The sequence below is a fragment of the Balaenoptera borealis genome (genome assembly GCF_965194805.1).
Source record: "Balaenoptera borealis genome assembly, chromosome: 18".
NCBI classification, from domain to species: domain Eukaryota; kingdom Metazoa; phylum Chordata; class Mammalia; order Artiodactyla; family Balaenopteridae; genus Balaenoptera; species Balaenoptera borealis.
The window spans coordinates 60,775,631-60,789,878 of NC_138877.1; positions in this window are offsets into that span (position 1 = coordinate 60,775,631).

The following is a 14,248-nucleotide window of genomic DNA, read 5'->3' on the forward strand; positions in this document are numbered from 1 at the left end:
ATAGTAAATAGTTTCTCTAATAAGGGAATCCTTAAATGGTTGTGTGATTATCTAAGTTTGTGGGTATGTGTTTATGTGTATATGTATATATGCACATAAAGGTTAAGGAACAAAGCAGGTTCTTATAAACCAGGTCTGACTCTTGCGATTATTCCAAGAATGGAATCTACTGGAAGTTGTTATTTAGTTTATAAAATCAATGGGAAGAACACTAAGCCAAGCTTGGAAAATATATAAGAACTAAGGTCAGATCCCAGAGGAATTATGACCTAAAAAGGTCATTACTGCTACTTTGGCACTATAGTACCTGACATTGCCCCTGACATAAATTCCAAATAATCCGATTTTATATGTGTTCCACTTGCTCTGGCTTTAAAATGCTGAACAAGAATTCAGATTAAAATAATTGAAGGATGACATTTCAATCCCCAGATTAGTATATAAGGAGAAGAGAGAGAACCGTTTAAAAGAAAGGATGTACTGGGAATGACACCTCATAATAAATTAGAATATAAAGGAGTATAGGCCAGTCGTCTAATTCAATAGCTTGGTTCTCACCAGCTTAAAGTCTTCTGAAATATATCACAATAGGAGATTCAATAAAACTTCCTTTTATAGCTGTTGTTCATAATTTATTATCATTGGAAAATCGATAGATATATATGAGAACATTATTTTAACTAGAAATATAATCATCTGCATGGCCTGTTCTACTGGATTTAATATGTTTTAAGACTCCTAGCCTAGGGCAACTTGCAGCTGCCTTAGGAATCTCAAAGTCATTGGACTGGGAGGCAGAGAGAGCAGGGTTTCTGAGACTTCTGTGTTAATTAGAGCAGTTCTTTTACATTTTTGACATTGGAGGTCTCCATAAAGTTAATTTTACAAAAGGGTTTAGAGGCTTCAAATTTTGAAAATCAGTGATATATGAAATGGAAGCTTGTAACTAAGCTCTTAAGAAACAATTCTTTATATAAATGCATTTTGTTGTTTCAGGAAAATGATCCACTTTTTTTAACGTGAGGTACTTTTTATCAAATTCTTCCTACGGAACAGATATTTTGCTAGCACTTTCTGTAAGCTCCTTAATGTAAACAAGAGTTTAATTCCTTTTAAAGATTTTAGATAGATAGATAGATAGATAGACTTATAGGTGTATATGTATAGGTGTATATACACATATATGTGTGTATATATATCTTTCAAAATTCAGTTTCATGTTTAGAAATTTTTTGGATGTTTTGTTTTTGCCAATTAATTTTCATTCAGCCAAACATTCTGGTCTTTACGAATCCATAAAACCCTTGCTACAGTTGGGTTGAAACTGCAAGAAGCTCAATAGGCTAGTGGGACCAATATAATCGAGTGAAATCCCTTCATCATGGGACCCTGTCAGCAAGTCTATGTTTTCTTAAAAAGTACTCTTGAATGCTATGCAGTATCTGGTATAGATATTGTAATTCTAAAATGCCCACATTTACTCCAGCCAAGATGAAAATAAAGTTTTACAGTAATCCTCTTACTGGCAACGAATTGCTGTCACTTCCTCTTAACAGTTGTGAATCACTCAGATTTAGTCTCCACATTTTAACCAGAAAGGAAATCAAAAGTTATATGGATTATAAAGAATGTCTTCCTATGTCCTATTTTCTTTAGTTGCAGTCTCTGTAACCAGCCACAGTCTTGATACATTAGATTTCCTAAGGTCTACATTCCTATGCATTTAACCTCTGACGTCAGTTCTTTTTGGTTTAATCTTTGCTTCTAATTCTTGACTCATTTCTGATCCTGGATAATAAGAAGTGTCCTGCCCACATTTTCATCTTTTGTGTTTTACTCTGTTCATACTTAAAATTAAAAGGTTTTTAACTTTTCATATTGCTGTCCATGACCCATCTGACTCCTAATTCCAATCTCTTATGCTTAAAGACAATAAATTTAAAATATTTATTATACATGTATATATTTTCACATGATAAAATCTGATTCATCTCTTTCTTTTAGCTTGTTAGAGTTGGCAGACCTAAAGAATATATTTGCACCTTTTGACTATTGACTTTAATTTTCTTCCATCTTCCCCTTTGGGATACAGGTATGATGGCTAGAGATGCAAAAGCCATTTTGTAAAGATGCTAAGAAGGTGAAATGGAAGGCTAAACAGAGTTAGGGTCACTGAGGACATGATGGAGCTGCTATACCTAGTCTGGACAGCCCTCCATTTTACTATTTATGTAACAGAAATAAACCCCTGTTTGATGAAATCCAATTACTTTTTCATAAAGCTTAATGTGATTCTAACTGATATGGCAACTACAGATATTTATTGACTTTTTACAGAAGTTAGAAATTGAGATGAAGAAACAAATATGTGAAATGCGGTATAAGTTTATACTTATCCTACTTCTTCCTTTGTTGCCACAAATTACTACAAACTTCCCAAATTAGAACCTTGTAGATATTCAATGTTAGATATATTAGAACAATAGTATTTTTATTTAATAAAATATTTTAAACACACTAACAAAAAATGATTGACTTTTTAATTATATTCTATGAACACACAAATATATTTTTCCAAGATGAAATTAAACAAATTCTTTCACTTAATGCATCTAGAATATGGAAAATTACTTTTTCATGTTCACTTAGTCTATATTCAGTGTAAAGCAGCTCATCTGGATTACTGGCCTTGATTCAATTTGTTTATTCATTCCTTTTGGGAAAAAAAGAATTAAACATATTTTGTATTATGAATATTTATATGGACTTTTTGATAGTGTTATTTCTATAAATACCACATGATTATCTCTGGAAATTTTGAAATTTATGTGTGAGTATTGTGGAAGAAGTGAATCTACATGTGCTGTTTGGATCGGATCTGCTCAAGACCATTCTAATTCTTGAAAGGCAGTCTGTACAGAAAGAGAGAGACACAAAGTAGTCACATACTTTCTGCTGAAAACAGAGGTCCAACAGTTTTTGTATGGTTAAATTAGACAATTTGTCAATTCTTGGGTTTCATAACGTAAGTGTACAAATATAACAACCTATTTTAAAACAGTTTAATCATGCTCAATAATTAGACGTCATCACAAGAAAAATTCCCTGGACATGTATAGCATGAAACCTTGACCATGCCTGCTTTTTCTCTGGAGTGGATTTTGGTTTATTAGACATAATTTAGGAATATACATTTTATATAACACCTCTTTTTTAATAATTAAAACAGTCTAATATTTGAGAGTGACCAGGTGCTTATGACTACAATATTTTTTCTTTTATCAGATTATTTATCAAATTTAATCATAAATTACGATTCCACAATGAAGTTTGGTCAAAGTTAAACACATACACACACACACCCTGAAACTATAGATATTCTCATGTGTATCCTAACTCGTCAACGTGATAATAAGATATTTGTGGACAGAGATATCTTTTTCTTATCATTTCCCAACAAAGATATGGTAAACCTTGCTCAATACTCAGTCAAATTTATATCTTTGAAGTGTATTAAATCTTTTGTACAGATTCATTCTTTCCAACTGTTTTTATTGTGGTAAAATACACATAACATAAAATTTACCATCTTAGCCATTTTTAGTGTACAGTTCAGTGGTATTAAATGCATTCATAACATTGTGCTACCATCACCACCATCTACCTCCAGAAGTCTTTTCATCCTATAAAACTGAAACTCTATACACATTAGACAATAACTCTCCATTCTCCTTTTCCCCTTAACCATCATTCTACTTTCTGTCTCTCTGATTTTGACTACTCTATGTACCTCATGTAAGTGCAACCATGCCAAATTTTTCTTTTTGTGACTGGCTTAATTCACTTAGCATAATGTCTTTAAGTTTCATCCATGTCGTAGTATTTGTCAGAATCTCCTTCCTTTTTTTTTTTTATTTTTAAGAAACAAGAGTTTATTAACATGTATACCTCATATATACATGGAAAATACCCAGGGAAAAATGAGTTACTCCCTGAGGTGGCTTAAGATTCAGGCTTAAATACCATCTTTTTTTTCTCCTTCCTTTTTAAAGTTGAATAATATTCTGCCGTGTGTTTGTGTGTAGTATATATGTATTTTGCTCATCCATTCATCCATTGATGGACACTAGGGTTGTTTTTACATTCTAACTATTATGAATAATGCTGTTATGAACATGGGTTTACAAGTACCTCTTTGAAACCCTGCTTTCAATTATTTTAGCTATATACCTGGAAGTGAAATTGTTGGATATTATAGTAATTCTATTTTTAATTTTTGGAGGAACTGTCATACAGTTTTCCATAGTTGCTGTACCATTTTATATTCCCACCAACTGTGCACAAGTGTTCCAGTTTCTCCACAACCTTACCAAAACTTGTTATTTTGACAGTTGCCATCCTAATGAGTATGAGGTGTTTTTGTCCTCGCTGTTAATTCAAAAGTCACTATATGAATTAACATTATTATGTAAAATGGAAATTTGATGTATATAGGGAATAATACATAAAAATTAGCACTGAACAGGATTTTAATAATTAACAAAAATAATTACATTGGTGTATTCATTCTTTTTTCCATATTGTATAAATTACCACAAATTACTCAAGGTGAAAACATATAGATATTCAATGTTAGATGTAGTAATGAAATAATATTTTGATTAATTATTTTTAAGTACAGTAACAAAGACCCATAGATTGATTATATTGAAATGTCCTGAAAAAGAAAGTACTTATAAAGGCAGCATGCAATGTACAAATTAAACAAATCCCAGAAAATAATTTGAATCTATGTGTACTATGTGTTTTTTTGATTGAATATATTGTATGAAATGTTAAGTAATGCATATTAAGAAAATGATCAAATCCTTGACAAATCCTATTAATAAGCACAGATATATGGTAACAGAATATAGTAAAAGATGAAAGTGAAGCTGAGTTTTCATTAAGATTCTGTCAAAGAAGTTTAGGCCACTAGTAACAAAGTATATATTAAAAGATTAAAGTGATGCTGAGTTTTCATTGATATATTTTCTGCCATAGGAAATTTAGGCCATTGTTTTTCTAACACCTCAAGTGGGGAAATAAATACGTTCTAGGCAAATAAAAAGTTTCTGTAGGCAAGGTAATTTAGTATCTGCTCTGGCAGATGACATATGCAATTTTTCATCCTCTCTGAGACCACCTGGACAGCTGTCCTTGTGTGCTTAAATGGTTATTAAAATACCTCTTTGGAAGTGTTTACCTGAAGGCTATTGAAAAAGTGAGATGTCTTCTCAATTCTGGAGAAATTCAATTTAATAAAGTTGATTTTAAGCTCTATTTCACCTCAACTCTATTTTCTCCATGGTTGTTTCAGATGGAAGGAATGAGTGTCTCTGTTGGAAAACATATCTGTGGTGTCAAATAAATCTATAAAGCCATACTAAAAAACTACAAAGACTCTTAGGAGGGGAAGATAAAGTATCAATAAAAACACATATGGATTCTTGATAATATTTCAACAAAGATAATGCCTGTTCCTTGAACGTGCTAGATGTTTTCCTGCTTTTTTCTCTGCCTGGAGCGGTTTTCCATTCAAAATTCCAGTAGAAGTTTAACTCACCTCCTTCAGATTTATTCTAATCATATTCTCCTTATGAGGCCTATTTTATCCTAACTCTTATGCAGCACCCTGGGTCCTTCTTAACCTGTTCTAGTTTTCCCTTTTTCCTGTAACGTTTCTGTTTCTAAGGCAATGGATGATTATTACATGTTTTTATTGTCTGATCTCTTCTTGCAGAATATAAATTCCACAAGGGCAGGTGTTCAGTAAATATCTGTGGAGCTAATGAGTAATTAATAAATCAGTAAATACATAATTAGTATTTTGTATGTGCCAGGTCCTATTCAGAGCACTAGAGGTAGATACTTTCTCCACCTTCATGCAGGAATATTTCTAATGGGAAATATAGCTGTTAGATTAATTATTATGAATGTGATCAATTAATATGAAGCATTACGGTGGGATTATTAAAGAGTATAATATCACATCGTCTGAGATTTTAGAGAAGTTCAACCAAGGAATTGAACTAAAATTCTATTCTAATGGATGAGTAAAAGTTCTTAAGAAATTTAAGCAAAGCTTTTTGTTTTGAGAAATGGTCTGAGTTACCTTGCTTGTTGACCTAATATGGTTTTCCCACCATATTCCACATCTTTTTATCAGAAACTTGGCCTCATTTTTTGTGCCCCATGTTCTTCAAAGTAAAAGTGAAATCATTTTACTGGTCTGGGGAGGTAGTCAAGAGACAATTACAAATGAGTGACTATTAAAACGTGAAATTTAGATATGGCAAATATTTGTTTTATATGAAAGTGAAAAGGAGATGAGATTAGGATTACTACATCTATTACTTCTCTACAATAAATTTATCCACAACTGCTGATTAAACCAAATCCAGTAAAACATAGTGTAAATTATGACTAAAAGTTTCCCTAAAGTATAAGAACAGGTTTTGCTCCTTTCTTCATGATGCTAGAGTACAAATATTCTATGGAACAGCAACCAAAGAGGAAGGAGTACACACAAAAGAGATGATGGTGTAGTATTTGGATGCCCATCAGAGAGTTTGCCCCTCTTTACATGCCTTTCTTCCCTGAAGGCATGACGCAAAGGCTAGAAAAGTGAAAATTGTCTTTGTTGTAAAGTACCATCAGGCTTCTGGCTTGAACTGAATATGATGGGGAGAAAGTCAAACACATACAGCCTGAGAATTCCTGTAGTCCAGGTCACAGAGTCACTTATGTTCTTCCAACAATCCTCTCACTCACAGGTTAATTTATTTTTGACAAATATCATAACAGCTTCTCTAAGAAAATCTAGAGGATAGCTCTTCTTGTACAATTGTGCAGCTAATGTACTCGTAAGAACTGTTCTCTGTATGCTGTTTAAAAAAGGAAAGAAAATGAAATATATGTCAATATCTGGTATCTGATATATGTCAGTATTTGATAACGTTAAAAGATGAGAGGACAAAATATTCAATCCTGCTATTTCTGAGCTTTGGGTCAACTCTAAGTCGAAAGAGTATGTATTCTTTACGTTTTATCTGTCTGGAAATTTTTTTAAACTTATTTTTTAGCAAGACAGAGTAAGAGAGGGGTTGAAGCTACGTGATTCTCCAGAGAGCATGCAAAAGTCTGGTGAGCTGGTAATCAGGTGTGTGAAGTGTCCTCCTTAGACATTCACTCAGTGTTCTTTTGACTGTTCAGGGAGGAGAAGCTTGATTAATTACCAAGTATCCAGTTACTTCTCCTCTAGATTTATATAAAACAAAGGACACAATTTAATGTGAAAGCTACAATTAACTGTATTAATCTTATAATCTTCAAATATCTCATTCTTTTTAGATTCTGTCTTTTCTTTATATACTAAAGACTTGGAGAAATCATAATATGCATACAGTATATTTTGTACCAGCTGGGCATTTTCTTATTCTCCCTCAAAACTCTCAGGTGGGCTAACTATATTTTATTTTCTTGATAACATTATATATTTGCATCTAAGGTTCAAGCCAGGTATGCTGTTACTTAGCTAGTTTATTTAGCTAGCTAGTTTACGTCTGGCTGTGGTCTTTGGGATTCCCGCCAGCTGTACCCTGAAACAGCTGTGCCTCCCCCTCTTCCACTCAAAGCAATTTCCAGGGATTCGTATTTAAAGGAGAGTGAAATGCTGTCTCTAATTATAACAGCAATCTGTTCTGCAGCAGTTTTCACACTCTATTTACATTCCCTACTGTGTTTTTCCAATAGCTTTACTCTTTCTTCCATTTCTCTAATTTTGGTTTTAAACCCATCAAATTGCCCGTTAACTGAATTAATTTTCAAGTACATTACTTCCAGCACACTTTTTGGGAAACATATATGATTGTTTATACTGATATTTAAGATCAAGTTTGAGTTATTTCTCCAAGTATCAAGGACAAGGTGAACTGCTGGGTATTAGTAAAGCTGATTAGTCCCCGATATTCATTTATCTTCTGCCGTTGGTGCCACCTGCCTTACAATGACTCAGGAGGCATGGGTGGCAGAAGAGGAGTGACTCATGTCAGCACAGAGAGCTTTTCAAGTATGTTCTCTCAATTCTTCCACACAATTACTATTTAACAGAAAAAGAAAACACAATGTAAAACAGTTAGCAAACATCTGCTTTAAGAAATGTGGCAAATAAATTAAATCTCCACTAACTGTGCAACAAAATATGGGCTCAATTTCCAAGGTATAGTGTAATGATACAATTTTAGAATAGTCTTTTGTAATTATTTAAATCTGTTTCTTAATTTCATGACATGACTGGTTACAGGCCAAAGAAAAGGCATGCAAACAGTCTCTAAACATGATCTCAAGCAAGTTTATTCTTTACATGCTATGTTTCGCTACACTGGTAACATAAAGATTTAAAAATAACAATTTTTTGTTTAATATTCAGATGTTAACACCCAAAACAAAGATATAATCTAAACATGTTTTATAGTCAACCAGATTGTTATTTTAAAAAAGAAATACAAAAATAGAAGTCCATAAAGTACTTAAAATTTGTATATTATTGCTTCAAAATATATTTTGCTACCTGAGATTCTAGTTGTTTTAACATTGTTATTTTTCAGATTTTCATGGCAAACTAATTCATTTTTCACAGGAAAGTTAGCATATTTTGCCAGTTTCTAGAAAACATACTTTCAGTGATTTATTTGTTATTGTTTTGAACAGATAAATGAAGGAAAAAATGCTGTCTTTATGGCATTTTTATTTGCTATTGAAATAGGATATTTTCTTCCAAAATATTACTTGTCTTATAATTGTTTGTACAATATAGTAAAAGTTCTTGATTATTAATTTATAACCTACTACCTTATTTGATTTGATTATTGACTCTAAAAATTTTGATTATTTTAGATTTTCTATGTACATAATCACATCAACTGAGAATAATGAATTCAGCTCTGCCTTTTTTTCATATTTGTATCTCTTGCTTATTTCTTGGCTCTAAGATCATTGTCCCTTAGTTCCAGAACAATGTCAATAATAAGGTGATTTTAAGCATTCTTATCTGTCCCCCAACCCTAAATAGAGTGCTTTCATTGTTTTAGTATTAAACTTTTGATTCTGACTTGAGATAGTTCTCATAAATATTCTCTTTATCAGTTTGCAACACCACGAAGTGGGAACTGAGGTGAAGTTGTGGTGGGGGATGAGGAAATCCCTTTTAAGTGATTGTCCTTATAACTTAGAATTTACACTTTCTCCAAAACCTATTTCCTTCCAAAATCTGAGCATAGCTGTATTTCTAATTTACCTTCAGTAGCTACTACTACAAAAAGTTTTAGCTCTTTCTTTCCTACTCAAATTCTATGTAAAGTATATAAACAGATAATTAATGACTTCTAATCCACATATCAACATAAAAATGTAAAAAAAAAATTATCCTCAATTAAAAATAATGCAGTTTTCTCTTTCTTATAAATGTGAAATTAGTTTCCTAGCACAACACCATACATAGTTAATTTCAATGGCAGGAAATATACTGAGGTGGTCTGATCTGTATGTTTCCCCCAGTTGGACATGAACAACTTTGCTGGTCAAGGAGGGTTTTTCTCCTTTAAGCGTTTTACCATATTCTGCCCAAATTTATACAAAACAAATATGCTGGATCCTTGTAAAAGTTCTGGTGACAGACTATAATTAAGTCCCTTTCACACAGAGAACCACATTGAAATAGAGAGAATAACAGAGGTTTTAGAATCAGAAGGACCCTGTCTATCCCCCCACAATCATAGTTACTATGCAGAAAGGTGGATACTGTTTATTGTTAGGTCTTATAATGTATATTCCTCAACATGAGTTGCTTAAGTTATCATTTTTATTCAGCCCATAATTGTTAAAACTAAGTCCTTATGATAGGCACTTATGTTAAAAGACAGTTTTATTCTTCTTCAGATCAGTAAACAAGAACCTTTCTTGTTTTTTTGTGGTTATCGTTGTTGTTTTTATATGAAGCATAAAGACTTTATGTCAACCTCTTCCCTCAACAAGATGTCTTTGGGTAGAAATAAATAAACCATTTTAAGGAGGGACATTTCTTGCCATGGCACTTGTCTCCTGACAGTTATTCAGTGACGCATAGCTGAAAAGTGTTCTGTGCTTATGGCGCAAAACAATTCCCAGGACTTGACAGGGAAGAATGTGTTCATTCGAAGCCTAGGGCAGAAGTCTGCTGAGATAAACAGAAGAAAGATAGTGAGCAAATTCATCAAGACCAGCATTATGTATTTCTCCCCCTGGTCTGATGGCTGATGTTGCATGATTCCTACAAGCAACCAAACTGTAAAACCAGTGCTACAAAACAGAAGCACCTGTAAGTCAATGGGAGCACATTTTTGCTCAACAAGAGATCCTGACAACTAACAACTGACAACCATCTGCCCCAGACACAGTTTGAGTTTTTAAGATGCATCAGTTTCCCTTCCCAGTTTCTAGTCTCATGCCCAGTAATGCTTCCAATACCTAACATCTTGAATCATAGAATTATAAACTCTTAGGGCTCGCCTGGTTGGCAAATTATATGAGGCAATACTCAGACTTTCCAGATAAGGATAATGAGCACAAGTTAATTAGATAACAGTTCAATGCAGCTATCAATACTTCAAGAAAGTGATCAGAATAAATCTTGATACAAGTTATTTCGATAGATTCTGTCCAACATTCCAAATTGTGAAGCTCTTTTTAGATCTCCATTCCTTCCTTCTACGTACTGTATTCATTATATCTCCCAGCCCCATGTCATGTTCAACTTGATAAGCATGCCCTTTATAACTTTATCCAAGTCATTCATAAAATGTTGACCTGGACAGAACTATGTCTGAGTTGCCTAATGACTCTTGGCTCCTTTTTTTGCAATGCCAGTGGAAATTATTCCATTTGGTCAAATTATGAGACTTTATTTAAAAAATGAATTCATTAACACTTATCACATATTTCTTTGCATCCCATACAGCTAGTTAATACTCAGTAAAAGTTGTTGAAAGAGGTACTGTGTTTTGAAATATGAAGCCCTAGGGAAGGTTCAAAGGGGTGGCACATGCACTGCCTGCAGTTTTAAGGTAATATGCAGTTTCTCCACTACTGACATCTCATCATTCCAGCCTTGTTCTGCTGGCATTTTCTGTTCAGTGATTTCCCTGGGTGAGTAACCATGGTGAACAAATCCAGGATATAATGCTTTGGAGACTGGGGATCTAATGGGACACTGATAATTTTAGAAAGTGAACCACATTTATGATTGAATTTTTTTAATGTAAAACCAAAAGCAATTCAGCCAGAGGAAGCCTTTGAAAAAATTGAAAAATATGATGACTGATTTTTTTCCAAGTAAGCCTTCTTACACCCATCCCCAAACAATCAGCAGTAGTTTTAATTTTATGATGAACCTTCCATGCTTTTTTTTTGCGAGATCTTCCTAGTGAATGAGTGGAGAAATCTTTGAGTTGGCAGCTCAAGTTTCAGAAAACAATCTGTAGCACTGGAGCAGAGTGAAGCTAACTGGCACATACGGGGAGTGAAAACATGACTGTGGCCTCATTAGCACCGTGTGCTAAAAAACAAGCTAAGCAACCAAGTGTGAAGGTGAACCAGGAATGGAGAAGGTCTGGGCACCCAAAATGGACGGTTTGCTTCACTGTGGAATTTTTTCTTGGATCTAATTAAAGCCTGATTCTTTCCAGCTGTTGTGGCACAGATTATAAACTCAGCCTATAATTAAAAATCTCATTAATCATTTCCCAAATTATTTGTTGTAATATAAAATGGAAGTTGAAGCCATTCCTGCTGTGAAAAATGGTTTTGATATTAATAACCGTGGCTGTAACCGATGTTAATGGCAAAGGGACCTTTGTGTTTCTATTTATAGTTTCCATTTTCACACCCCTCTCACTAAGCAAGCAACTGAATACTAAAGTATTCTTTTTTTTTTAATTTTTATTGGGGTATAGTTGACTTACAATGTTCTGTTAGTTTCAGATGTACAGCAAAGTGAATCAGTTTTACATATCAAGTATTCTCTATTCCAATGTTTTTATTTCTTTAAAATACCTTCAGTCTTTTTTTTAACCTTTTCATTGTGAATAATAAAAATATTCTATGACTGCAAGTCCAAATTAAATTTATTAAACAGACTCAACATTCATAAATGTAACTGGATTAAAAATGAGATTATTTCACTTTTTATTGTGGGTGGCAATCCATCCAGATGCTTACACTTAATATTTGTGGCTATCAGACACTGAACTTCAATCTTCATATAAGCTTTTTTTATATACAATTTTTAAAGGTTATACTCCATTTACAGTTATTACAAAATAACAGTGTATGAGTATTCCCTTTTCTCCACATCCTCACCAACGTTTGTTATTTGTGTTCTTTTTGATGATAACCATTCTGACAAGTGTGAGGTGATATCTCATGTGGTTTTGATTTGCATTTTCCTGATGACTAGTGATGTTGAGCATCTTTTCATGTGCCTGGTGGCCATCTGCATTTCCCCTTTGGAAAAATGTCTATTTTGTTCTTTTGCTCATTTTTTAATGGGCTGTTTGTTTTATTGATGCTGAGTGGAATGAGCTGTTTATATATGGTGGATATTAACCCCTTATTGGTCATAACATTTTCAACTATTTCTCCCAATCAGTAAGTTGTCTTTTGGTTTTGGCAGTGGCTTCCTTTGATGTGCAAAAGCTTTTACATTTAATTAGGTCCCATTTGTTTACTTTTGTTTTTATTTCCTTTAGGAAATAGATCCCCAAAAAATTGCTGCGATTTATGTCAAAGAGTGCTCTGCCTATGTTTTCCTCTTGGAGTTTTAGAGTATAGTATCAGACTTATATTTAAGTCTTTAATCTATGTTGAGTTTATTTTTGTATATGATGTTAGAGAATGTTCTAATTTCATTCTTTTACATGTAGCTGTCCAGTTTTCCCACCACCACTTATTGAAGACACTGTCTTTTCTCCATTGTATATTCTTGCCTCCTTTGTCATAGATTAGTTGACCATAAGTGCATGGGTTGATTTCTGGACTCTCTATTCTGTTCCATTGATCTATATGTCTGGTTTTGTGCCAGTACCATACTGTTGTGATTACTGTAGCTTTGTAGTACAGTCTGAAGCCAGAGAGCATGATTCCTCCTACTCTGATTTTCTTTTATCAAGATTGTTTTGGGTATTTGGGGTCTTTTGTGTTTCCATACAAATTTTAAATTATTTGTTCTAGTTCTGTGAAAAACACCATTTGTATTTTGATAGGGATTGCATTGAATCTGTAGGTTGCCTTGGGTAGTATCATCATTTTAATAATATTGATTCTTCCAATCCAAGTATATGGTATACCTTCCCATTTTTTTATGTCATCTTCAGTGTCTTTCATCAGTATCTTATAGTTTTCCAAGGACAGGATTTTACCTCCTTAGGTAGGTTTATTCCTAGGTATTTTATTCTTTTTGTGGTGGTGGTAAGTGAGGTTGTTTCCTTAATTTCTCTTTCTGATAGTTAATTGTTAGCATATAGGAATGCAACAGATTTCTGTTAAGTTCTGTTTCCTACTCAAAGCTCTTCAGATTAAGGGAGAGACTACTGTTCTGGAAATTATTTCCATTGAATACACTGAACTTGAGCATTTGCTGCAAAAGATAATAGCTGTGAAAGTTAAAATGGACAGCATCTTTGTCAGATCAGGCTGCCATAACAAAACACCATCAACTGGGTGGCTTCAACAACAAAATTTATTTCTCACAGTCCTGCAGTCTAGAAAGTCCAAGATCAAAGTACTGGCCAATTTAGGACCTGGTGAGAGTTCTTTTCCTGGTGTGTACACAGCTGCCTTCCCACTATGTACTCATCTATTGTCTTCACTGTGTGCACACATGGAAAGAGAATTTTTCATTCTGATGCTTCATTGTTACTATATAGTGTTAGTGTCAGCTTTAAGTTTATAAGGATAAAAATGGAACTTGCCCAAAATAATAGGAATAAGCAACGGAACTCTTAACTAGATGACAATTTCAAATGTGGTTCTCTGGTGAAGAAGTTTCAACATTATGGGTGACCAAATTTCGTGCCTGAGACCCATCTGGTTAATTTAGCATTTGTTCCTGATTTATCGTGGTTGTTAAAAATCATTATCAATAGTTGCATTAACCTAGGATGGGTTTGGCACA